We start from the raw sequence: 27705 nt of genomic DNA on the forward strand, positions 1-27705 counted from the left end.
AACACTTCGCACTTTTAACGTCGAGTAATAAAATCAAATTGAAATAAATGTAATGCATTTTCTTGCAATACTTTCATTTCATTAATTCGTTACATTTAATTATATCAAATATTTCTAGCTGTAAGACGAAATCGCGATAGTGCGTAGTGCTAATCCTGAAATACTAAAAACTAAGTATCAAGTGCATCAAAGAATTTGCGAATTTGATTCGATTCTATCTCGTTCAAGATAAAATCGAAGTAGAAATGAATCTTTCAAATGGTTGCAAATATCTTTGAATCATGATACATAATAAAGATCACAGAATAGTTACAAAATAAATTAACAAATCAAGCATAATATAGAATGAGATGATCAAATATTTTGTAACAATTCTGTATAAACCAGGAGGCGGAATATCCACTCCGGAGTGGAAGCAAGAAGTCTAATGCCTTTCCTGGATCCTACCTACTTAAAATTAAAGTTTTCACATTCATTCAGAGAAGTATGCTACCTGCCTGCCTATTATCCATATTTTTACCCATTTTAAGAAAAACCATACATACCCACCCACTCACTCCACGGTTCTCTCACATACCACCAGGGTGCAAAAGCCTAAACTAGAGAGCATGCCCCGGGGCACCTCCGACACCCTAGTTCAACCACGTTTTATAAACTTATATGCTAATGGGTATACGTACGTTTTGCTGAAATCGACTGCCAAGGCTAATGATTATTGCATAAAAAACTAAAGCAAAAATACAAGTATACACTAGTATATATGTATGCATACTAGTAATATACAAGTATATTAAAGTTTCCACAAATAAATGCAGTAACTCTACTATGCAAACGATTATCAAAAAAATGAGAAATATTTAATATAAATATAAGAATGAAGATAGATATGTAGAAGTAATGCTTTAAGTATTTAATGATGTATTAAATGAATAAAAAATATCGCGTAACGATGTACAATACACACTACCTAATACGCACACACAGGTGTAAAGTACATCGTGCAATCACTAGCACAATAACAGCCGCCAATAGGGGAAAAAACTATAACTAAACCCACGCTAACTGTTTCTCACCCATACGTGTAACACCTGGGCACACGCATAGATGAGAACGCAGAAAGTATGGGGGGAGAAACGGGGGATTAGTATATTAGAAGCTGAAAATCCTGATCTAAAAAATATGGTTAACACATATATAAATATCACAAAAGATTTTAATAAAAATTCATCTAAACGGGCTAAGGACTCTACAAGTCATTTGGTGAATAATGACTTAAACAAGCGAATGAAAAAAAAAGTTACCCCATATGAAACAATCATAGTTTCGAGGTAAGGATGTATTAAAAGACTCTACAATAATGATGGATATTTTTTGCAAACCTCGGACGACTCCTTTCATTAAGTTGGCTGTTCTAATGAAAGAACTGGGCTTTGAGCCACCACTTAATTGCCAGAATCTATCCGTCGCGAATGAGTTTGTCTTCTTGCTCATTTATTTAAAATATCAAAATCTTGATATATCCAAATAAATCTCGATTAGATAAACTATGTACGAAGCAATGCATGTAAGACATTTATTACATGCTTTTATAAACGTAATAAAAAAGAGAGTGCATTTATTAATTGCATTATGAATTAAATGAATTTAACCGATGAGACAAGAAAACCTATCCTGAACTAATAATAAAACATACAATAAAATATACAATTTTCATGAGTAACTCCTAAAAAGGAATTACTCATGTGCTCGTCAATAATTTATTGAAATAATTACAACCAGTAACTCGTGCCGATTTGGACCTTTCATCCTCGGCATGATTGAGCACTGGAGGGACTTTAAATAAAAACTCACGGTTTAAGAAGTTCTGCGATGGCTCCAAAACACTCCTACTTCGCAGCAAGTATTGTAGTTTGACGATGGAAGATATTACTCGATTTGCCATTGAAGAAGATCCATCGAAGATCCACCAAAAATCCATCGAAGAATTCATCCAACATCTTCGAAAGGAAGAGAATCCATGGTTATATCTGTAAAATAAAATATAACAAAATGATAAGTTATCTGGAATATTATCCAAAATCATGTTATAATAAAATCGAATAAAATGTAAATAAAAATGAATACTTACAATGCATCGCAATGAGATGCAGCTCTATTGCACCATGGTGATGCACCACGCGTGAATTTAAAAACGCGGTATAAACGAAAATAAGAAACTATAGATGAGTTTCTTATCGCGAAACCGAAATATTATTATACGACGAACAACACTGACTCTAATTCGCGTTTGATTTTAACTTATTACTCGCCCGATCACTGATTCTAGACTGCACTAATTCAAAGACTGCATTGCTCGCAGTCAAATGCAAGAACAAAAATTTCACTCTCGGTCACTTCACATGGGCCATTCGTGCACGATTGCAATCTGAAACTGAAATAAAAAACAATACTATTAATATCATTATGTACTATTAAAGAAAATCTTTACAATTTTTAAGGAATTATTTAATAAAAAAATATACTCACTTTAAATCTTTATTAATGAATGCACAATGGATCTCCTTTCCTTAGGATGACGATGACAATGCACAAATAATGACTATAAAACTGCATTATATTCAGTTAATTCCATTAACACTAGATTTATGGACTGAGCAAATTTGATTCATTTCAAACTTTTTTGTTACATATATATAAAATAGAAATATTTTGAATTAATTGTAATTTAATAAAATTTAAATTTAATTAACTTTAAAGTAGAATATTCTTTTAAATTATATGGTAATTTTAAATGCTGTAATGAAATATAATTAAATATTTATTCCTCTCCTCTACCCACTTTTTCATTTAAAACACGTTTGTAAATTTTTAAAAAATAGTGAACAAATCTAGTGTTAAACGAATTTCTAAATGAATTTAATAAATAAAATGTGAATATACCATTCCAACGATGATCTGAAACACAAATAAAAACAATATTATATAAATCGTTGTTATATAAAAATTACTATAATTATTGAGAAAATGTTTAATATAAAAATATACTCACTTTGATGGATGCAGGATGAATGCAGGATGGGTCTCCTACCCTTAGGATGACGATGAGCACATGTTTAAACCGAATAAAAGAAACTTGCGAGTTTCTTAACCGAGCAAACGAAACTTTAACATGCGACGATCAACACTGAATCTACTCTTGTCGACTTTTTTATATTTTATTTTAACACGATGCAACACACGAAAACCTCATTGCCTACGCGCTCGATTGCAATGATTTTCTGTAACAGAAAAAGAAAAAGAACAATTAATATCATTGTTGTAATAAAAATCAATTGAAATTATCATAGAAATGTTTGATAGTAAAATATACTTACTTTTAGTCTTCGTTGATGACTGCAGGATGGGTATCCTACCCTTAGGATGATGATGTATAAAATAAAATTAAATAAAAAGTCTAAAAAGCTGAAACATACTAAAGACTATATTACAATATTTCCTGTAAATCATTTCTGAAGGCAGGTCACACATTGAAACCATTGAATATTTTTGATAGAATGGTATTCAAGTTATTAAATATTTGTGAAATTGATCAAAGTATGCAACTATTTGTTTGCAATATTACATATCAAGTATGTATTGTTAGTATAAATATTAATTAAAAATCTTTAAAGTTGTCTAAATAAAACGGTAATTGTATCAGCAAACTCAATAAAGAGTAACATAAAAAATAAACCAGATTTTATACCATTCTATGCAATGAAAAGCTTTTTAAACTATTAAAATCAAAACGATAACGTTAGAAATAAAATTATTAAATAATTTAATACGCCTTATTTTCGTTGATGTTGTCTTGTCGAAAGATAGAAGACGAATACGAGGTACGTTATTATGTAACCTTGCTAGAGGAGATCTCGGGAGTGTCGAACGCTCGGCTATTATACGTATGTTATCGGCTGTTTACGTTTTTCGTTGGAAATTCGACGAAGAAAATTCCTCGAGAAATTCCTGGAAATAAAAATACACATTTATAATAACTTATATGTCGAGTGTATTGTTTTCTTATTCTTCCTCTCTCTCTCTCTCTCTCACTCCTTCTCTCTCACTCTTTCTGTAGTATTTCTATATGCTTATATGCTTATATTTAAAAAATAATAATGCTCACCTCGCCGTATATGGAGAAGATAAAAAAAGTTGCCACAAGGTTAAAATATTAGTGAATTCGTGTTATAACTCTTCCCATGTTAAGAAAACTAAAAGAAAGTAAAATATGAAAACACATATAAAAATTATGCATGTAGTATGCATTTGATATATAACATTCGTTATATATCATTTAATATATAACAGGAAGGTGTACATTAAAATAATAATTGAAACAATTACCTGAAATTAACGGGATAACAAAATCCGCTGCAACACGTATACAGATGGCAGATTAAAAAATTAGAAAGATTCGCCATATTGAAGTGCATAAGACTGGCGCGAAAATACTGCATGCGCGAAAATGATGCGCAGTAGATCTTCTTTCCACCTATAATAAAGAAAAATTTCGAATGATTAAAAATACGATATAGGATCACAAAAATTGTCAAAATATACTCAAAAAATCAAAATCGATCCTTTTATCCTTTATATATTATAATAGGAAGGTGTAAACTTTACAAAATATCTTTTAATTACCTGATCTTAACGGGACGATGACACTCCGATGTGTTCTCCACGAATGACGCCATGAAACTGAAGAATTCGGACGAAAGCTTGGCCGTGATTGGCTAATTCATTTTTTTGATCATGAAAAGGGTCATCACGGCTTCTTACACGGACAGAATCTGACCTTCCTCATGACCACGCTAGTCAAACTACATATGATAATTTATTTATTAAATAAATTAAAAATCATTTCTATTTTTCTAATAAATGTACACAATACTTATAAATATTCTAAAAATAATGAATAGAATAAAGACAATGTAGACATTAAGAGATCTTTGTCGTTTTGCATAAAAGAATACAATCGTATAGAAGAGAATTGTCGATAGAAAAATGTCTAATATGAAATGTAGCATATGAAAGAATAAATTCCCAAAATCTGTATCGATAAAGAATCCTCACAATTGAAATACTTTCAGAGATGCATAATTGTTTTAAAAATATTCATAATAACGTTTATACACGATTCACACTCGATTCACACACGAAGGTTATTCCACATGCTTTTCTATGCTATAAGATACTACATTCTCTTTATCTTATTCATTATTTTTAGAATAATTATGAATAACGTGTACATTTTATTTGTAATCGAAAAAAGAAACATAAATTTATAACATATCAAAATTGTTTTCCATTTAATGTATGTTAAAACATATAAAATGTTTAAACCAATGTATATGCATAGAAAGAATCTGAAATGTAATTAGAGAATATTAGAATGATAAAATAATTGTTAAATAATTAATATAAGTGCATGTTGTTATATAATAAATTATTACAAATGATCTATGTACCTTTCTCTTCAAGATTCACCTTTTAACTGAGGCATTATCCTCTGTGAAAATGCTTTTATTCAATGTTGGTTATGTTATTTTCCAAATGTTGCCTATGTATGTAACGAAATAAAACATTTCAATTAAACAGAGATTCACTCTATAACTTTTTAATTTTTACACTTTTTTTACTAGTACTTTAGACACTTTTACTTGTAAATATTATAAAAATAATGAATAGAATAAAAAGAATGTAGAATAAAAACATTATCTCATTGCACAAGAGAAAACAATCATGTAGAAAAGAAACATTGTCAAAGAAATATGTAAAACAATTGACCATCTATCGCTTGCCACCCGTGAAAAAATAAATCTCTACCATAAAGGCGTATTTTTACGTTATCGATACAAATAATAGGGACTTTTCTACTGTTGGCAAGCGATAGATTGTCAATTGTTTTACATATTTCTTTGACAATGTTTCTCTTCTACATGGTTGTTTTCTCTTATGCAATGAGATAATGTTTTTATTCTGCATTCTTTTTATTATATTCATTATGTTTATAATATTTACAAGTTACATGTGCATTTAATAAAAATAGTAATTACATTAAGAGAGTTATAATGTTAATCTCTGTTTATTTAGAATGTTTTATTTTGTTACATACATGGGCAACATTTGGAAAATAACATAACCAACATTGAATAAAAGCATTTTCACAGAGGATAATGTCTCAGTTAAAAGGTGAATCTTGAAGGGAAAGGTACATAGATCATATGTAATAAGTTATTAGATAACAAAATGCACTTATATTAATTATTTAACAATTATTTTATCATTCTAATGAACGGCTCAGTCTATAAATAAATTTCGAAGAGGAAGGAACTCCAAAAATATATTTCACACTTTTAAACAATTATTAATACTTCTATCGATTAATTAACAATTATTTTAATATTCTAATACAATCTACTTATATTACAAATAATTTAACACTCGAAGTCATCACTGCTCATGAACAATAAAATAATTACATTAGAATAAATAAAATAATAAAATCTGTACGTTATAATATTGAATTTTCTTTATTAGAATTATTATTATCGTTACAGAAATAATCCACATAAGAAAAATCATAAACAACTTTCTAATTAATGTTTTGTTTTAGAGAACAATGGGTCAGTCAGCAAGTAAATTTCGAAGAGGAAGGTACTCCAATAATATATCTCGTACTTTTAAACAATAATTAATACTTCTATCCATTAATTAATAATTAATATAATATTCTTATACACTGTCTTTATATTACAGGACAATTAAACACTCGAAGTCATCACTGCGCAGGAACAATAAAATAATTACGTTAGAATAGATAAAATAATAAAATCTGTACGTTATAATCTTAAATTTTCATTATTAAAATTATTATTACCGTTGCAGAAATAATCAACATAAGAAAAATCATAAACAACTTTCTAATCAAAGTTTTGTTTTAGAGAACAATGGGTCAGTCTGCAAGTGAATTTCGAAGAGAAAGGTACTCCAATAATATATCTCGTACTTTTAAACAATAATTAATACTTCTATCCATTAATTAATAATTAATATAATATTCTTATACACTGTCTTTATATTACAGGACAATTAAACACTCGAAGTCATCACTGCGCAGGAACAATAAAATAATTACGTTAGAATAGATAAAATAATAAAATCTGTACGTTATAATCTTGAATTTTCTTTATTAGAATTATTATTATCGTTACAGAAATAATCCACATAAGAAAAATCATAAACAACTTTCTAATTAATGTTTTGTTTTAGAGAACAATGGGTCAGTCAGCAAGTAAATTTCGAAGAGGAAGGTACTCCAATAATATATCTCGTACTTTTAAACAATAATTAATACTTCTATCGATTAATTAATAATTAATATAATATTCTTATATACTGTACTTATATTACAGGACAATTAAACACTCGAAGTCATCACTGCGCAGGAACAATAAAATAATTACGTTAGAATAGATAAAATAATAAAATCTGTACGTTATAATCTTGAATTTTCTTTATTAGAATTATTATTATCGTTACAGAAATAATCCACATAAGAAAAATCATAAACAACTTTCTAATTAATGTTTTGTTTTAGAGAACAATGGGTCAGTCAGCAAGTAAATTTCGAAGAGGAAGGTACTCCAATAATATATCTCGTACTTTTAAACAATAATTAATACTTCTATCCATTAATTAATAATTAATATAATATTCTTATACACTGTCTTTATATTACAGGACAATTAAACACTCGAAGTCATCACTGCGCAGGAACAATAAAATAATTACGTTAGAATAGATAAAATAATAAAATCTGTACGTTATAATCTTGAATTTTCTTTATTAGAATTATTATTATCGTTACAGAAATAATCCACATAAGAAAAATCATAAACAACTTTCTAATTAATGTTTTGTTTTAGAGAACAATGGGTCAGTCAGCAAGTAAATTTCGAAGAGGAAGGTACTCCAATAATATATCTCGTACTTTTAAACAATAATTAATACTTCTATCGATTAATTAATAATTAATATAATATTCTTATATACTGTACTTATATTACAGGACAATTAAACACTCGAAGTCATCACTGCGCAGGAACAATAAAATAATTACGTTAGAATAGATAAAATAATAAAATCTGTACGTTATAATCTTGAATTTTCTTTATTAGAATTATTATTATCGTTACAGAAATAATCCACATAAGAAAAATCATAAACAACTTTCTAATTAATGTTTTGTTTTAGAGAACAATGGGTCAGTCAGCAAGTAAATTTCGAAGAGGAAGGTACTCCAATAATATATCTCGTACTTTTAAACAATAATTAATACTTCTATCCATTAATTAATAATTAATATAATATTCTTATACACTGTCTTTATATTACAGGACAATTAAACACTCGAAGTCATCACTGCGCAGGAACAATAAAATAATTACGTTAGAATAGATAAAATAATAAAATCTGTACGTTATAATCTTGAATTTTCTTTATTAGAATTATTATTATCGTTACAGAAATAATCAACATAAGAAAAATCATAAACAACTTTCTAATCAAAGTTTTGTTTTAGAGAACAATGGGTCAGTCTGCAAGTGAATTTCGAAGAGGAAGGTACTCCAATAATATATCTCGTACTTTTAAACAATAATTAATACTTCTATCCATTAATTAATAATTAATATAATATTCTTATACACTGTCTTTATATTACAGGACAATTAAACACTCGAAGTCATCACTGCGCAGGAACAATAAAATAATTACGTTAGAATAGATAAAATAATAAAATCTGTACGTTATAATCTTGAATTTTCTTTATTAGAATTATTATTATCGTTACAGAAATAATCCACATAAGAAAAATCATAAACAACTTTCTAATTAATGTTTTGTTTTAGAGAACAATGGGTCAGTCAGCAAGTAAATTTCGAAGAGGAAGGTACTCCAATAATATATCTCGTACTTTTAAACAATAATTAATACTTCTATCGATTAATTAATAATTAATATAATATTCTTATATACTGTACTTATATTACAGGACAATTAAACACTCGAAGTCATCACTGCGCAGGAACAATAAAATAATTACGTTAGAATAGATAAAATAATAAAATCTGTACGTTATAATCTTGAATTTTCTTTATTAGAATTATTATTATCGTTACAGAAATAATCCACATAAGAAAAATCATAAACAACTTTCTAATTAATGTTTTGTTTTAGAGAACAATGGGTCAGTCAGCAAGTAAATTTCGAAGAGGAAGGTACTCCAATAATATATCTCGTACTTTTAAACAATAATTAATACTTCTATCCATTAATTAATAATTAATATAATATTCTTATACACTGTCTTTATATTACAGGACAATTAAACACTCGAAGTCATCACTGCGCAGGAACAATAAAATAATTACGTTAGAATAGATAAAATAATAAAATCTGTACGTTATAATCTTGAATTTTCTTTATTAGAATTATTATTATCGTTACAGAAATAATCAACATAAGAAAAATCATAAACAACTTTCTAATCAAAGTTTTGTTTTAGAGAACAATGGGTCAGTCTGCAAGTGAATTTCGAAGAGGAAGGTACACCAATAATATATCTCGTACTTTTAAACAATAATTAATACTTCTATCGATTAATTAATAATTAATATAATATTCTTATACACTGTACTTATATTACAGGACAATTAAACACTGGAAGTCATCACTGCGCAGGAACAATAAAATAATTACGTTAGAATAGATAAAATAATAAAATCTGTACGTTATAATATTGAATTTTCTTTATTAAAATTTTAATTACCGTTGTAGAAATAATCAACATAAGAAAAATCATATACAACTTTCTAATTAATGTTTTGTTTTAGAGAACAATGGGTCAGTCAGCAAGTGAATTTCGAAGAGGAAGGTACTCCAATAATATATCTCGTACTTTTAAACAATAATTAATACTTCTATCGATTAATTAATAATTAATATAATATTCTTATATACTGTACTTATATTACAGGACAATTAAACACTCGAAGTCATCACTGCGCAGGAACAATAAAATAATTACGTTAGAATAGATAAAATAATAAAATCTGTACGTTATAATCTTGAATTTTCTTTATTAGAATTATTATTATCGTTACAGAAATAATCCACATAAGAAAAATCATAAACAACTTTCTAATTAATGTTTTGTTTTAGAGAACAATGGGTCAGTCAGCAAGTAAATTTCGAAGAGGAAGGTACTCCAATAATATATCTCGTACTTTTAAACAATAATTAATACTTCTATCCATTAATTAATAATTAATATAATATTCTTATACACTGTCTTTATATTACAGGACAATTAAACACTCGAAGTCATCACTGCGCAGGAACAATAAAATAATTACGTTAGAATAGATAAAATAATAAAATCTGTACGTTATAATCTTGAATTTTCTTTATTAGAATTATTATTATCGTTACAGAAATAATCCACATAAGAAAAATCATAAACAACTTTCTAATTAATGTTTTGTTTTAGAGAACAATGGGTCAGTCAGCAAGTAAATTTCGAAGAGGAAGGTACTCCAATAATATATCTCGTACTTTTAAACAATAATTAATACTTCTATCGATTAATTAATAATTAATATAATATTCTTATATACTGTACTTATATTACAGGACAATTAAACACTCGAAGTCATCACTGCGCAGGAACAATAAAATAATTACGTTAGAATAGATAAAATAATAAAATCTGTACGTTATAATATTGAATTTTCTTTATTAGAATTTTAATTACCGTTGTAGAAATAATCAACATAAGAAAAATCATAAACAACTTTCTAATCAAAGTTTTGTTTTAGAGAACAATGGGTCAGTCTGCAAGTGAATTTCGAAGAGAAAGGTACTCCAATAATATATCTCGTACTTTTAAACAATAATTAATACTTCTATCGATTAATTAATAATTAATATAATATTCTTATACACTGTACTTATATTACAGGACAATTAAACACTCGAAGTCATCACTGCGCAGGAACAATAAAATAATTACGTTAGAATAGATAAAATAATAAAATCTGTACGTTATAATATTGAATTTTCTTTATTAGAATTTTAATTACCGTTGCACACATGCTCGAAATAAAAAAAAAAGAAATATAAACAACTTTCTAATCAATGTTTTGTTTTAGAGAACAACAGCTCAGTCTATTAGTGCATTTCGAAGAGGAAGGTACTCCGAAAATATATTCCGTACTTTTAAATAATAATCGATACTTCTATCGATTGTTTAACAATTATTTCATTATTTTAATATACTTTAATTATTTTTCAGATTGTTTCAACGCATATACATTAATTTAAACGTTACATACCTATTAACATACTTTGAATAGAAAATAATTTTAATATGAATTTATTTTTTCAATTTATCAGATAACTGTCTTCAACTTGATTGCGTTCCTAGATCGGAAGGTAATATAATATACTCCAATTACTTACATTGCAAATAAAATTGTATTAATATTCATTAAAAATTTCTGTTTCAGAAGCGGTTCAATGGGTAGCGGGTAAATTTTTTGTTCGTAAATGGTGGTACCATTTACAAATAATGAATTTACTTCAGGGATGCGACCCTGCCCACGCGAGCCATGATTCTATCTTACTCCCAAGGATAGAATCATGTTCATTTGACTTTTAAACTGGAGCTATCGACTTTTTTTTCTTTTTTTTCTTTTTTGGCTTTTTGATATGCATAGATAGATATGCATGTAGCATGGGAAACTGAAGCTTCATTGTAAGGGAAGGCATCTTCCGCTAATTGTTAGACGGACCCAAGGATTCATTTCCGTAAGTTCGCAATAGTATACGGTGTTGGACTGAACATTTAGTGTAGGTTTCTCCTAAATTTAGAGTCAGTGGACTAGTCCAATCGGGGGGAAACCACTTTAAAAAAAAATCGTGAAAAGTTCCGCTTTAAAAGTTATACCCATCCCCCTTTTTTCCTATCCCTTTTATGTTTTAACTCTTTTTTATCCCTTTGTTTTCTGTTGCAGATTGGACTATGGTAAGGAAACGACCACAGGTGGACCAAAGGAGGACCAAAAAGGAACAAGAAGTGGACTTGGTAATGTAAGATAGTATAAAATAATTATTTGTATAAATAAAATGAAAATTTGTATCTTTATATAATTCTCTTTGTAGCATTGCACATGTGTGATCATTATTTTTAATGTATTTTCTTTATTTATAGATTCCATGGTACAACTTATAATTGTATACTCCTTTTAATTATTATACTTTATTTTATGGAGATTGAAAATTATGTATATAAATGTATATAGATTGTATTTCTATAAGTTGAAGTTATTTTAGGGTGTGTTAGTTTTAAGTATCATCGATGATTTTATTGAATTTCTTTTCAAATTACTCTCCTTGTCTTTCATTTTGTATTTTTTAATATTGAAATTTTTCTCTGGTATTTTCGATAATAATTTTAACGATTTTTTGAATGGTACTCTTATGGTGGGGCCTAAGAGTTAGATTCATTCCTTTGAATTATATTCGGATGTGAGCATCTTTAGGATGCACATCCCTCTTGGGTCTTCAGAAGCGGTTACCTCCTCGTGGTTAGACCTGGGCAATGGTATTTTACTTTCCATGTAATGTTTAACATATTTTGCTATGTTTTACATTCCATTGCAAGTAAAATCCAGCCAAAGACCGCTTACCATAAACATTATAATTGTAATTAGTTTCTGTAATTTTCCAATGAACATATTTTTATTCCTTTCCTTGGCTCCTTCTATCCATTTCATCTCCAGAAACTAATTACCTTATAATGTTTTTTAATAACTTTTATAATGTTACAGGCATTACACCGATAAAACAAGAAATCTTTTATTGTAATATTTATTTTATTTAATTTCAGGATAAAATTATTTTTGTTATAATGCATATTTTATTTTTTAAAGCAGGTTTCTACTATCTCACAATTTAACATATATTAAATAGAAAACAATTTTGATATGTTATAAATTTGTGTTTCTTTTTTCGATTACAAATAAAATGTACACGTTATTCATAATTATTCTAAAAATAATGAATAAGATAAAGAGAATGTAGTATCTTATAGCATAGAAAATCATGTGGAATAATCTTCGTGTGTGAATCGTGTATAAACGTTATTATGAATATTTTTAAAACAATTATGCATCTCTGAAAGTATTTCAATTGTGAGGATTCTTTATCGATACAGATTTTGGGAATTTATTCTTTCATATGCTACATTTCATATTAGACATTTTTCTATCGACAATTCTCTTCTATACGATTGTATTCTTTTATGCAAAACGACAAAGATCTCTTAATGTCTACATTGTCTTTATTCTATTCATTATTTTTAGAATATTTATAAGTTTTGTGTACATTTATTAGAAAAATAGAAATGATTTTTAATTTATTTAATAAATAAATTATCATATGTAGTTTGACCAGCGTGGTCATGAGGAAGGTCAGATTCTGTCCGTGTAAGAAGCCGTGATGACCCTTTTCATGATCAAAAAAATGAATTAGCCAATCACGGCCAAGCTTTCGTCCGAATTCTTCAGTTTCATGGCGTCATTCGTGGAGAACACATCGGAGTGTCATCGTCCCGTTAAGATCAGGTAATTAAAAGATATTTTGTAAAGTTTACATCTTCCTATTATAATATATAAAGGATGTAAGGATCAATTTTGATTTTTTGAGTATATTTTGACAATTTTCATGCTTCTATATCGTATTTTTAATCATTAAAAATTTTTCTTTATTATAGGTGGAAAGAAGATATACTGCGCATCATTTTCGCGCATGCAGTATTTTCGCGCCAGTCTTACGCGCCTGCTTTATGCACTGCAATATGGCGAATCTTTCGAATTTTTTAATCTGTGATCTGTATACTTGTTGCAGCGGATTTTGTTATCCCGTTAATTTCAGGTAATTGTTTCAATTAATATTTTAATGTACACCTTCCTGTTATATATTAAATGATATATAACGAATGTTATATATCAAATGCATACTACATGCATAATTTTTATACGTGAGTTTTTTCATATTTTACCTTTTTTTTTAAGCTTTCTGAGCATGGGGAGAGTTGCAACACGAATTCACTAACCTTTTAATCTTGTGGCAACTTTTTTTATCTTCTCCATATATGGCGAGGTGAGCATTATTTTTGTTAAGTATAAGCATATAAGCATATAGAAATACTACAGAAAGAGTGAGAGAGAAGGAGTGTGTGAGAGAGAGGAAGAATAAGAAAACAATACACTCGACATATAAGCTATTATATAAATGTGTATCTATATTTGTAGGTATTTCTCGAATCGACGACAAAACGTAAACAGCCGATAACATAGCCGAGCGTTCGACATTCTCAAGATCTCCTCTACCAAGGTTACGTAGTAATGTAGCTCGTATTCGTCTTCTATCCTTCGACGAGACAACATAAACGAAAATGAAGCGTATTAAATTATTTAATAATTTTATTTCTAACGTTATCGTTTTGATTTTAATAGTTTAAAAAGCTTTTCACATTGCATAGAATGGTATAAAATCTGGTTTATTTTTTATGTTACTCTTTATTGAGTTTGCTGATACAATTACCGTTTTATTTAGACAACTTTAAAGACTTTTAATTAATATTTATACTAACAATACATACTTGATATGTAATATTGCAAACAAATAGTTGCATACTTTGATCAATTTCACAAATATTTAATAACTTGAATACCATTCTATCAAAAATATTCAATGGTTTCAATGTGTGACCTGCCTTCAGAAATGATTTACAGGAAATATTGTAATATAGTCTTTAGTATGTTTCAGCTTTTCAGACTTTTTATTTAATTTTATTTTATACATCGTCATCCTAAGGGTAGGATACCCATCCTGCAATCATCAACGAAGACTAAAAGTAAGTATATTTTACTATCAAACATTTCTATGATAATTTCAATTGATTTTTATTACAACAATGATCTTAATTGTTCTTTTTCTTTTTCTGTTTCAGAAAATCATTGCAATCGAGCGCGTAGGCAATGAGGTTTTCGTGTGTTGCATCGTGTTTAAATAAAATATAAAAAAGTCGACAAGAGTAGATTCAGTGTTTATCGTCGCATGTTAAAGTCTCGTTTGCTCGGTTAAGAAACTCGCAAGTTTCTTTTATTCGGTTTAAACATGTGCTCATCGTCATCCTAAGGGTAGGAGACCTATCCTGCATTCATCCTGCATCCATCAAAGTGAGTATATTTTTATATTAAACATTTTCTCAATAATTATAGTAATTTTTATATAACAACGATTTATATAATATTGTTTTTATTTGTATTTCAGATCATCGTTGGAATGGTATATTTACATTTTATTTATTAAATTCATTTAGAAATTCGTTTAACACTAGATTTGTTCACTATTTTTTAAAAATTTACAAACGTGTTTTAAATGAAAAAGTGGGTAGAGGAGAGGAATAAATATTTAATTATATTTCATTACAGCATTAAAAATTACCACATAATTTAAAAGAATATTCTACTTTAAAGTTAATTAAATTTAAATTTTATTCAATTACAATTAATTCAAAATATTTCTATTTTATATATATGTAACAAAAAAGTTTGAAATGAATCAAATTTGCTCAGTCCATAAATCTAGTGTTAATTGAATTAACTGAATATAATGCAGTTTTATAGTTATTATTTGTGCATTGTCATCGTCATCCTAAGGAAAGGAGGACTATTGTGCATTCATCAATAAAGATTTAAAGTGAGTATATTTTTTTATTAAATAATTCCTTAAAAATTTTAATGATTTTCTGTAATAGTAATGATATTAATAGTATTGTTTTTTATTTCAGTTTCAGATTGCAATCGTGCACGAATGGCTCCTGTGAAGTGATCGGGAGTGAAATTTTTGTTCTTGCATTTGACTGCGAGCAATGCAGTCTTTGAATTAGTGCAGTCTAGAATCAGTGATCGGGCGAGTAATAAGTTAAAATCAAACGTGAATTAGAGTCAGTGTTGTTCGTCGTATAATAATATTTCGGTTTCGCGATAAGAAACTCATCTATAGTTTCTTATTTTCGTATAAACCGCGTTTTGAGATTCACGCGAGGTGCATCACCATGGTGCAATAGAGCTGCATCTCATTGCGATGCATTGTAAGTATTCATTTGTATTTACATTTTATTCGATTTTATTATAACATGATTTTGGATAATATTCCAGATAACTTATCGTTTTGTTATATTTTATTTTACAGATATAACCATGGATTCTCTTCCTTTCGAAGATGTTGGATGAATTCTTCGATGGATTTTTGGTGGATCTTCGATGGATCTTCTTCAATGGCAAATCGAGTAATATCTTCCATCGTCAGACTACAATACTTGCTGCGAAGTAGGAGTGTTTTGGAGCCATCGCAGAACTTCTTAAACCGTGAGTTTTTATTTAAAGTCCCTCCAGTGCTCAATCATGCCGAGGATGAAAGGTCCAAATCGGCACGAGTTACTGGTTGTAATTATTTCAATAAATTATTGACGAGCACATGAGTAATTCCTTTTTAGGAGTTACTCATGAAAATTGTATATTTTATTGTATGTTTTATTATTAGTTCAGGATAGGTTTTCTTGTCTCATCGGTTAAATTCATTTAATTAATAATGCAATTAATAAATGTACTCTCTTTTTTATTACGTGTTTTGTTCGTGGTTAGTAGTGATGAAATCGAGCATTAATTTACTCGTTTTCGTCCTGGAAAGCATGTATTAAATGTCTTACATGCATTGCTTCGTACATAGTTTATCTAATCGAGATTTATTTGGATATATCAAGATTTTGATATTTTAAATAAATGAGCAAGAAGACAAACTCATTCGCGACGGATAGATTCTGGCAATTAAGTGGTGGCTCAAAGCCCAGTTCTTTCATTAGAACAGCCAACTTAATAAAAGGAGTCGTCCGAGGTTTGCAAAAAATATCCATCATTATTGTAGAGTCTTTTAATACATCCTTACCTCGAAACTATGATTGTTTCATATGGGGTAACTTTTTTTTTTCATTCGCTTGTTTCAGTCATTATTCACCAAATGACTTGTAGAGTCCTTAGCCCGTTTAGATGAATTTTTATTAAAATCTTTTGTGATATTTATATATGTGTTACTCATATTTTTTAGATCAGGATTTTCAGCTTCTAATATACTAATCCCCCGTTTTTCCCCCCCATACTTTCTGCGTTCTCATCTATGCGTGTGCCCAGGTGTTACACGTATGGGTGAGAAACAGTTAGCGTGGGTTTAGTTTTAGTTTTTTCCCCTATTGGCGGCTGTTATTGTGCTAGTGATTGCACGATGTACTTTACACCTGTGTGTGCGTATTAGGTAGTGTGTATTGTACATCGTTACGCGATATTTTTTTATTCATTTAATACATCATTAAATACTTAAAGCATTACTTCTACATATCTATCTTCATTCTTATATTTATATTAAATATTTCTCATTTTCTTGATAATCGTTTGCATAGTAGAGTTACTGCATTTATTTGTGGAAACTTTAATATACTTGTATATTACTAGTATGCATACATATATACTAGTGTATACTTGTATTTTTGCTTTAGTTTTTTATGCAATAATCATTAGCCTTGGCAGTCGATTTCAGCAAAACGTACGTATACCCATTAGCATATAAGTTTATAAAACGTGGTTGAACTAGGGTGTCGGAGGTGCCCCGGGGCATGCTCTCTAGTTTAGGCTTTTGCACCCTGGTGGTATGTGAGAGAACCGTGGAGTGAGTGGGTGGGTATGTATGGTTTTTCTTAAAATGGGTAAAAATATGGATAATAGGCAGGCAGGTAGCATACTTCTCTGAATGAATGTGAAAACTTTAATTTTAAGTAGGTAGGATCCAGGAAAGGCATTAGACTTCTTGCTTCCACTCCGGAGTGGATATTCCGCCTCCTGGTTTATACAGAATTGTTACAAAATATTTGATCATCTCATTCTATATTATGCTTGATTTGTTAATTTATTTTGTAACTATTCTGTGATCTTTATTATGTATCATGATTCAAAGATATTTGCAACCATTTGAAAGATTTATTTCTACTTCGATTTTATCTTGAACGAGATAGAATCGAATCAAATTCGCAAATTCTTTGATGCACTTGATACTTAGTTTTTAGTATTTCAGGATTAGCACTACGCACTATCGCGATTTCGTCTTACAGCTAGAAATATTTGATATAATTAAATGTAACGAATTAATGAAATGAAAGTATTGCAAGAAAATGCATTACATTTATTTCAATTTGATTTTATTACTCGACGTTAAAAGTGCGAAGTGTTATTAGGTCATCGAGGGAAATTATTATCTGCTTGGACATTCGATTAAATGTTCTCGTGTATGGTTAATGAACTCTAAGTTCATTGATGGTCTACGAGTTAGAAAAGTCAACACGAAATGTAAATTAATTTTGTAATAATTGAGAATTAGAATCATAACAAAATACGAATTCATTTGCAAAATTAGTATAAAATATCTTATCTTGCTCGAACATAAGAAATGTCCAAATGCAGTTTTTATGGAATGAAGAAAGAAGAGGCATAATGCCGAAGAGGCCCCCACTTAATTGTGGCTCAAGAGGGCAACTACAGGCTATTGAGTTATTTTCAAAGGTTCAACAGCAAGTTCGAACCTTTAGAGAATGGCTCCTTAGTCATATTTTATATTTTATTGTTTTACTTTTTTGCTCGTCATTAATTTCTAGTTTTAATTGGAGATGATGGATCATTCCATCTCCTTGGGACACCAAATTCGTGTCCTAATCGTCAAAAAGATGCATATTTGTTTAGTTAGTTAGAGTCATAAATATTACAATTTTAATTAACTTTTTATTAATGTTACAGTAATTTCTTTTATCTTGCTCCATCTTTAATATTTTTCATTGTGATCGTACTTTATTAAATTTGCAATTTTTTCTTTTCTATATAATGCAGTTTAAAAGTAGTAGTTATAATAATCAATAGTTATTATTTTTTTTCCTAACTTAATACTTGTACTTTTACTTATTTTTTATTTTTTATTTTTAGTAAATGTAAAATCACGCGTTTAAATTTAATTTTATTGCAACTTGAAATAGATATTTGATAAAAATAAATAGAGGATTTCATTAAAAAGTGCATCTGCGAATTGGACGATTTATATGTTAGGCTACTTCATATCACTTGATTGTATGATTAATATAGTTTTCTTTTTGTTACAGGTGATCTTCGTTGGATTTAACAACAAACCTTTATTGATTTTTCTCCATTTGATATATGTATAAATGCATTTCTGAAGGCACACACTCATATAAAATTTAAAATATGTTTGTTAGTAAAATGTTTAATTTATAAACGCATCTGTTTCAGATTTCATACTTTAATTGATCTTCTTGTTTTTATTTTTTTTATTTTATAATATTTATTACAGTCATCACGTTCTCACATAGTCACATGAAAACTGAAGATGATTCCTGTCTCAAGGTATTATACGAATTCCCATAACAGTGGAATTTAGAAAATAGTTAGGAAAACTAATTAAAATAATAGTTAAAAATATTATTACAATTTAGGTATTATTTTGTTTTTATACTATAATGAAAAACTATTTTGAATCATTCTGATTAGAATCGTATAAGTCTTTTTTACTCTTTCAAGTTCTTGCAAAGGGTTTCTATAACACCAAGATGGATTAAGACGATCAAATCGAGTAATCCTTTTGAGTTTGTTCTTAGATGGATCAAAGTCTTATTGAAAATTCTTCCTTCGTTCTTTCATTAGATAATTATGAATAACTGTAAGGTTAACAATTAATACTAAGGAAGTAGGAAAAAAGGAGGAGGGTTTATTGATGAGAAACTTTCAATTATAGTGAAGACTGTCTTCCTTATTTTCATTTATTTCTTTTTATTTCTTTTTCTATAATCTTCATCAGTTGACTCTATTCAAGTGCATCATTGAAAAAAAAAAAAAATAAAAAGAAAAACAGGAATTTACGTAGTTTCCATAAATAAAAAAAATAATTGAACAAGGTATATAATTTATTATTTATAGAAAAAAAATTGCTTTTACTCTTTTATTATTTTTTTCATTATAGTTGATAAATGCTTCTCTGATTATTTGTGCCCATAATTATGAAAATGGTCTAAGTCAAAATTAACCCTTAAGAATGGTAATTAATTATTTTTTTGTTCACTCACCTATTCTGAAATTCTTCAGGATTTATGTATATCGTACAATACGTAATAATACATCAAGAGAAAATTAAAATTCATGAAAAATCACTTGAACAACGTATCAGATTTACTTTCGTATGGGAAGTAGTCAGACTTACGGCGTCAGTTGGACTTTTTAGTATCTACTAATTTCCATGTAATTCATCCATCCCCACGTTATTTTTAGTACTTATGAATATTAAACGATTGAAGGTGATTTTCTACAACGACACTCTCGTCATATTCCCCATCTCAGTTCACGAATGTTTCAAATGCGTTACCGTGATGATCACCGAGGTGAAAGAAAGCCCGAAAGAATTTACATTCGAAGAAATAATTATTATCTCTCTGGCGACGAATACTTTGTTCAACAAAAAAACAAAAAGAAATAAAAAAGATCTCTCTCTCTCTCTCTTGCTTGAACAACTTGAAATTTATTTGAACTCGTCAAACGTATAACGCGATTAATTTTGATTAAATGAAGACAAAAAAAAGTTAAGTAAGTTTCTTCGTTTATTCTTCGATCAAACTTTAATTCCCTGAAGATAATCATAAAGTTAATTCCTAAAGTATATAAAACGTATTAGAATTTTGTTGTAATTCAATTTATACAGATTATTTTGTTAACATGTGAAAGATCATCGATCAATCAAATTGTTAATACAAACATCAGAGTTCTCTATTTGATATTGTTTTTCAAGTATTAACTGCACAATTTTACTGTGAATAATTTTCCTAGAACTATGTAAGGGTTAACCCTTAAAGTGCACACTTGGTAAAAGTTAGTTAAAGTGCACTGTGGGTTTTTGACATCCCAACGTGTTTGAACGCATCTCCTGAAGCCGCTATTTAATATTTAGATTTAGCAATTTTTTTCAAAGTAGTTAGATACATCTTTTTAAAAATAGAATAGATTTTATACCCATCTGAATTAACACTAGATGACGACAAATAACCCACTTTTTCTCGAATTCTGTAACATTTTCGAGAGATCAAAAATTTGTTGGAGTGTCAAACACCCCATGTACACTTTAAGGGTTAAAAAAAAAGTCATAGGGTTCAGTCAACTCAGATCTTTCCTTGTTAGTTGCATAAATAATCATCTGATATAAAACATGAGATAATTTCTAGAATGAAATGGATCGTTGTAAATAAAATGACCCGTCGACAAATTGTGTGATGCAAAAAGTGCTTACATACCATAAATCAGATTTTCCCTTTTTTTAACGTTGATTTGTAGTTGGTAGTTTCCTCGATGAGAGCGAGCGGGATTTATTATTAAAAAAGATAAAAAAAAAAAAAAAAGAAAAAAGATAAACACAAAAGATGATGAAAGATGTTCTCGGTTTTTATAGAAGAAAACAACGTTCACATGTGAGTGTTAAGCTTTTTCATTTATTGAAAATATCTCTGTAAAACGTGTGTATATTGTGGCCGGGCGAGGTAAGCCGACAAAAACCGAATTTTTTTCGACAAGGAAAATCAAATTAATCGGGCAGCCAACGAAGAGATATACTTTTATGGTGAAGACATTGAAAACAATATTTTTTTTTTGGTAAAGTCGATCGTATTTTTAAGTTTATCTACAATAAGTAAAGGACGAATCAACGATGCATTCGCTTACTTTTTTTTTCTCCTTTTGTTTGTTTGTTTTTTTTTTCTTTTTTTTTAATCTTAGTATATTAATTTATATTATGTATAACAAAGCGGTAACAACTTGTTAATTGTAACTATTATGGTAATAATCGTTTACTTTATAATATAATTACAATAATGTAATGTAAGAATCGTAAAATAATCAAATAACAAACGGATCGTTTCATCCTCCTTCTCTCCTCTCTCTCTCTCTCTCATTCTGTGTGTGTCTCACTCTCTCTCTCTCTCTCTCCCTCTCTCTTTCTCTCTCATTCTCATTCTCATAATTTACTAACTTTCTTCACCCCCCGAATTCTTTTACTTAAACAACCCTTTCTCATATCTTTCTTACACTTTCTCTTTCATTCTCTCTTTCTCTTTCATTCTCTCTTTCTCTCACTCTCTCTCTCTCTCTCTCTCTCTTTCCTATTCTTTTTTTCCGACAGCGATATCTTCTTCTTCTTCCTCTTTCTTCTTCAAAACCCCCTCCCATCATTTTCATTCAAATGATCATCATCTGTCTCCCTTTTTCGCTCGTGTGTGTCCTCACGCAATTTTGCATTAATTATTTAACAACAGTTTATTTTATTTTTTTTTTTATTATTTGCTCTTTTAATTTAATAATCGTAGTAAACATTAGTAATTAATTTTTTTATAATTTTGTGCTTATTTATTTATTACCTATATTTATTTTTTTTATTATTTTTCTCTCTCATGTTTTTTTTTCTTTCTTTTCTTTTCTTTTCTTTTCTCGTTTGCTTTGCTTTTCTGTTATCCTGGGTTTCTTGTTCTTTTTTTTATAACTTTTTTGTCATTTTATTATTTTTTTTAATAATAATAATAATAATGAATGTCTTTTTTTTCTTTTTTTTTTTAAACGGAGGAGCCTCATCTACGTTCTTTCTCTTTCTCTCTCTTCTTTTCTAACTTTTTCTTCGTTCTTTTTTGCACAGTCGCTCGCTCGTTCACTCTCCCTCTTTCTCTCTCTCTCTCTTTCTCTTTTCCACCCTCTCATACACGATCACCCGCCAATCACAACGCTCGATCCGAGTTTTTCAAGAATAAAGCGCAACATTATTAATGAATTATCTTTCTCTCTCTCTCTCTCTCTCACACACACACACACGCACGCACTATCTCTTTCTTTCTCTCTCTCTCTTTCGCTCTCTTTTTATTGATTTATTTTTATTTATATTTAGTTTAATTTAATTTATAATTTAATTTAATTTAATTATTCAATTAATTTATTTAATTTATTTAATTTATTTAATTTATTTAATTTATTTAATTATTTTATTTTATTTTATTTATTAATTTTCTTAGGGGTGGTTGGTTGGGTGGGTGGTGGTTGTTGTTGTGGGGGAAAGTTTTTGTCATTAAATTACACGCATCTTAATTAAAGAGACGATCCTTCGCGCGTAAAATGTTTTGGACAGCTAGCTCGTTAAAATTGGATTTCTTAGCACGTTTTTCTACATAGCGTGTTTTTAACCCATGGCAGTTGCTTGTTCATATTTTTTTTTTTTTTTTTTTTTTTTTTTTTCTATACTGGCCGACAGGCTCCGCAGCTTGACACTTTTATTTTTTTTTTTCCTTTTTTTTTTGTTTTTGTTTTATTTTCATTACGAGATATAGTCCAGCTTTTTTTTTGTTTAGGATTTTTTATTTTATTTTATTTTATTTTATTTTATTTTATTTTATTTTATTTTCCCTCCTTAGATTTTCTTCCTTCGTCGTCACAAGTGTGTGTATTGTGTGTGTACACGTGTGTTTTTAAATGTTGTAACATATGTGTGTGTGTATGTGTGTGAATGTGTGTCATAGTTTGTTTATTTTGTTATGTGTTATTGCTCATGTGTTTACGTAAAGAGTGAGTGTTTTTTTATTTTTATTTTATTTATGACCTACTTGAAATTTGTCATTTTATCTTTTCTAGTTGAGAAACCGATTCAATGAAAATTTCATTCTTTTTTTTTTATTTTGCTTTTATTTTGCATTTACGTGTTTATATGCGTGCTCGCGCGTCTCTGTCTGTGTGTGTGTGTGTGTTCTTTTTTGTCCAGTCTATGATTTGAAATAGTTTATCTCGCGATTCTCGAAATTATCGAAACACTATATTATGTACGTGAAGCCTAATATCTTTTTTTTTATCTCTCTCTTTAATTATGTTTCTTTTTTTCTATTTTCCTTTTTTAAGAAAAGATATTTTTTGTAATTATTTTCTTTCAATTTTATTTAAAGATTATCATTTTCGTGCGTTTACAATTGTTAATTTTCACCCTTTCTTCTTCATCTTCCTACTCGATTTTGTTTGCATCTCTTAAATTCTTCCTCCTCCTCCTCCTCCTCCTCCTCCTCCTACTCATCTTATTCATTTTTTGTTATTTTTATTTTGTAATTCATATCGGCAGTATCGTCCACGGAGATAAAGTATAATTTAAATGACATACATACTTGTTTATGCGTAGTACGTTTAACAAATTCATTTTCATGTGTCGAGGAAAGAAAAGGTCTCTTCTCACTTTTCTGTCTTATTTTTTTCTTTTATTTTTAATTAACGCAACCCGTTTATTCTTCGTCGTTTCTTTCCTTTTCTTCTTCTCTCTCTCTCTCTTTCTTTATTTTATTTCATTTTATTATTACTTACAAACAGCAATCCTTTTAACAAGGAGGCTGGGAACATACTTGCATGCACACATACATACTTAAACAACATACACGCGTATGTTTGTTTAAAAAAGTAAGGGAATGTAAACGAAGTACGTTCAGGGTGCATTCTTTCTCTCTCATTCGCATAATCCTCCCCTTTTCCTTTCTCTCTCTTTCTCTTTCTCTCACTGATTCACTTTTTTCCACCCCTAAACTCATAAACAATTTCAACTTTACACTCGGCACTTCTAACCGTACGATTCCCTTCTCTAACTTTTTCAATATTTTGATGAAAACCTTTTCGAGTCCATCTTCTTTGATATTTTAACACTCAGCCGACCAATTGGGTAGATCTACCCATTTCAATATAAGTCAATGCCCATTTCCTTTTTTTTTTATTATTTATCTACATGCTAGTCACTTGATTTCGAGTTGTTCATTGCTGACAAACTATTTTTCTATAATAAAATCCATCAATTAAGTTTAGCTTGTTCAACCATGGTCGGCTAAATGTTAATTATTGAATCGCATACCAATAAAAAAAAATAAAAAAAAACACGTGGGACCTCTCATGGGGGGAAGAACGAGGCCGATTATGCGACTCGTCGAGAGAGGTCTTTCAATGTTTTTTTTCTTTTTTTTTTTTAATTTTTTCTGTTCATCTTTTATGATCAACACAACAATTTAACCCTTCGTCTTTTTGTTTCTTTCTCTCTCTCTCTCTCTCTTTCTCTTATTGCTTTTCCGCGCGTTTTAACACGACGATCGTGTGTGCTTGTGTTAGATAGTATCGAAAATATAATAGCTAAATATATTTAAATACACAAATCGTACAAACGATTTGATTATTATCGAATTATTTGCACATTTGTTTAACGCGGTAAGACGAGACGGAGAGGGGATAGTTGTTGGAGTTGGGTTGGTTTGGGTTAGGTTTGTTTAGATCATGCCTCAAAAGTGAAAGGTTGAAATCGTTTATGATGGTTCAGGATTTTATTCTGGGTTACGTTTAGAGAAAAGGTGAGTAAGAGAATGAGAGAGAGAGAGAGAGAGAGAGAGAGAGAGATAGGAGGGAAGGAATTGCATTTAACATGCACTCGGTGCAACCAGCCAGCCGGCCACACACATACTTTTCAAATCATCATTCACATACACGCAGTATCCTAATCCAAGTACACTTTTTGTTAGACGTTTCTTTCCAATTACCTGGGTTGTTTTCTTTTCATTCATTTTTTGTTTGTTCGTTTGTTTGTTTGTTTTTGCATATCTCATTGATCCAGCCGATAAAACTTACTCTCTCGCTTGTATTAGATAATTTTACTATAATTAATATTGATAATAATAATTGATAATAATATAAAACAATAATAATAATAATAATGATTAATCTAGATTTTATTGCGCATTATTACTATTAATCGTTGTAATTTATCTTCACAAACTAAAATGTTATACGACTTACGTTTACAGTAATGTCTGTAAATGTGATATTGAGACGATTGTATTTCTTTTTTTGTTGTTTTTGGTTTAATTTCTTCTTATCATTCAATTCGTCATCGTCATTACGCCTCATTATTTCGTTTCGTTTTCTTTTTTTTTTTTTTTGGTTTTATGTAACGATAAGAATTATCAATCAATTTTTTGTTCTTTCTTTCTTTGTTTCTTTGTTTTCTAGTTTGTTTTTGGTATAACACGTGAATAGATTTTTATAGGATCTGTGAAAAACACATTTCATTTTCTTCTCACACTCTTCTTTCTCTCTCTCTCTCTCTCTCTTTCTTTCTTTTTCTTTTTTTTCTATTTTTTTTTTATCCTTCTCTCTTTTTGTTATTGGCGAGCGACTCTTTTTCAACGGGAGAACAGAAGAAGAAGATTAGTCGCGAGACGACGATGACAACGACGACATAATGATTCAAAATCATTCAAAAAAATTTCAACAAAATTCGCAAAAAAAAACAGTTGACAAATTGTTCGCATTAAATGGCTTCTTATTAACACTTTAATGGTCGGCAATATTTTTGAAGAATTCAATTGAAAGAAATTTAATCAAAATTCACGAAATAATACAACATGTTTTTTGAATATACACATCAAACAAAAAAAAAACCAATAACAATTTAATGCTATTGTTGGTAGTAATTATTAAAACAATCATTTACATGTAATACACATTAATTGATTCATCACACACATGTGTGTGAGCGGCCACTAAAGTGTCAATTGTTTAGTTAATGAATATACAAAAATGTAGCAACTATATTTGCTCTTCTTTTCTATTTAGAGCTTTTTCAATAAACATTTCTAATGAAGTTATTTCCAATTTTTGTTGTAAACATCTTTTTGAAAATTTTAAATCATTGTATCATCATCGATATCGAGATAGTGGTGTTTGTGCACGACACAAACGAGATATTGCACATTCTACATCGATATGAACAAGCGTTAGAGAAGAAACGAAATTGTTATAAAAAAAAAATATATATATATAAATAAAAAACAAATTTATAACAAACTAAAAGAATAAGAAAAGACACACAACAATTGCAATATAAACAAATGAAATAATCAGAGAATATAAGAACCAACATAAAAAAATGAAATTGTTTCCTCAACCAACTCCGTCGTCCCTCGGTTCCCCGATTGGACACATACACGTTGTTTGTTGTTGTTGTAAATCGTCACACATACACGCGCAATCCCCGAATTCGAGAAAAATCCTTTTTTTTCTTTTTTTTTCCTTGTTTGTTTGTTTGTTTGAGATGCGATATGATTACGAAAGAACGTTAGAAGCTACAAACTTTTTTTGGTGCATTCATACATTGCATACATACATACGTACGTACATACATACATACATACATTGATTATTGCATACATACATGCATGCATACTTCATACATACACGCATCGTACACTCGTACTCCGAGAAGCGCGCTAACCATGTGTTAGTTTTGTTTGTGTTGTGTTGTGTTTGATTTGTTTGTGTTTGTCTGTCTTTTCTTTTTATTTATTTATTTTGTTTGTTTGTTTGTTTTTTAATTATTATTTCTATTATTTATTAT

At 28.9% G+C, this 27705-nt stretch overlaps 1 protein-coding gene and 1 long non-coding RNA gene across 15 annotated transcripts in view; both read right to left on the reverse strand.

The window, feature by feature from the left end:
- Positions 1–4080: 4080 nt before the first annotated feature.
- On the reverse strand, positions 4081–4823 carry LOC149031148 (uncharacterized). Its single transcript, XR_016178003.1, has 3 exons — positions 4681–4823; positions 4384–4531; positions 4081–4250 (listed from the first exon to the last, which is right to left on the reverse strand). It is a non-coding gene; the product is annotated as an uncharacterized LOC149031148 (long non-coding RNA).
- A 16911-nt stretch (positions 4824–21734) lies between these two features.
- Positions 21735–27705, reverse strand: part of para (sodium voltage-gated channel paralytic) — a 55681-nt gene continuing 49710 nt past the window's right edge. For all 14 annotated transcript variants that reach the window (XM_089176735.1, XM_089176734.1, XM_089176730.1 and 11 more), the window contains one exon: positions 21735–27705. This exon is cut by the window's right edge and continues 3400 nt beyond it. The gene's annotated coding sequence lies outside the window, so the exon portion shown is untranslated.

This window comes from Polistes dominula, unplaced genomic scaffold (assembly GCF_049000335.1).
Source record: "Polistes dominula isolate Pdom_NZ unplaced genomic scaffold, Pdom_raw_medaka contig_80, whole genome shotgun sequence".
Taxonomy (NCBI): Eukaryota; Metazoa; Arthropoda; class Insecta; order Hymenoptera; family Vespidae; genus Polistes; species Polistes dominula.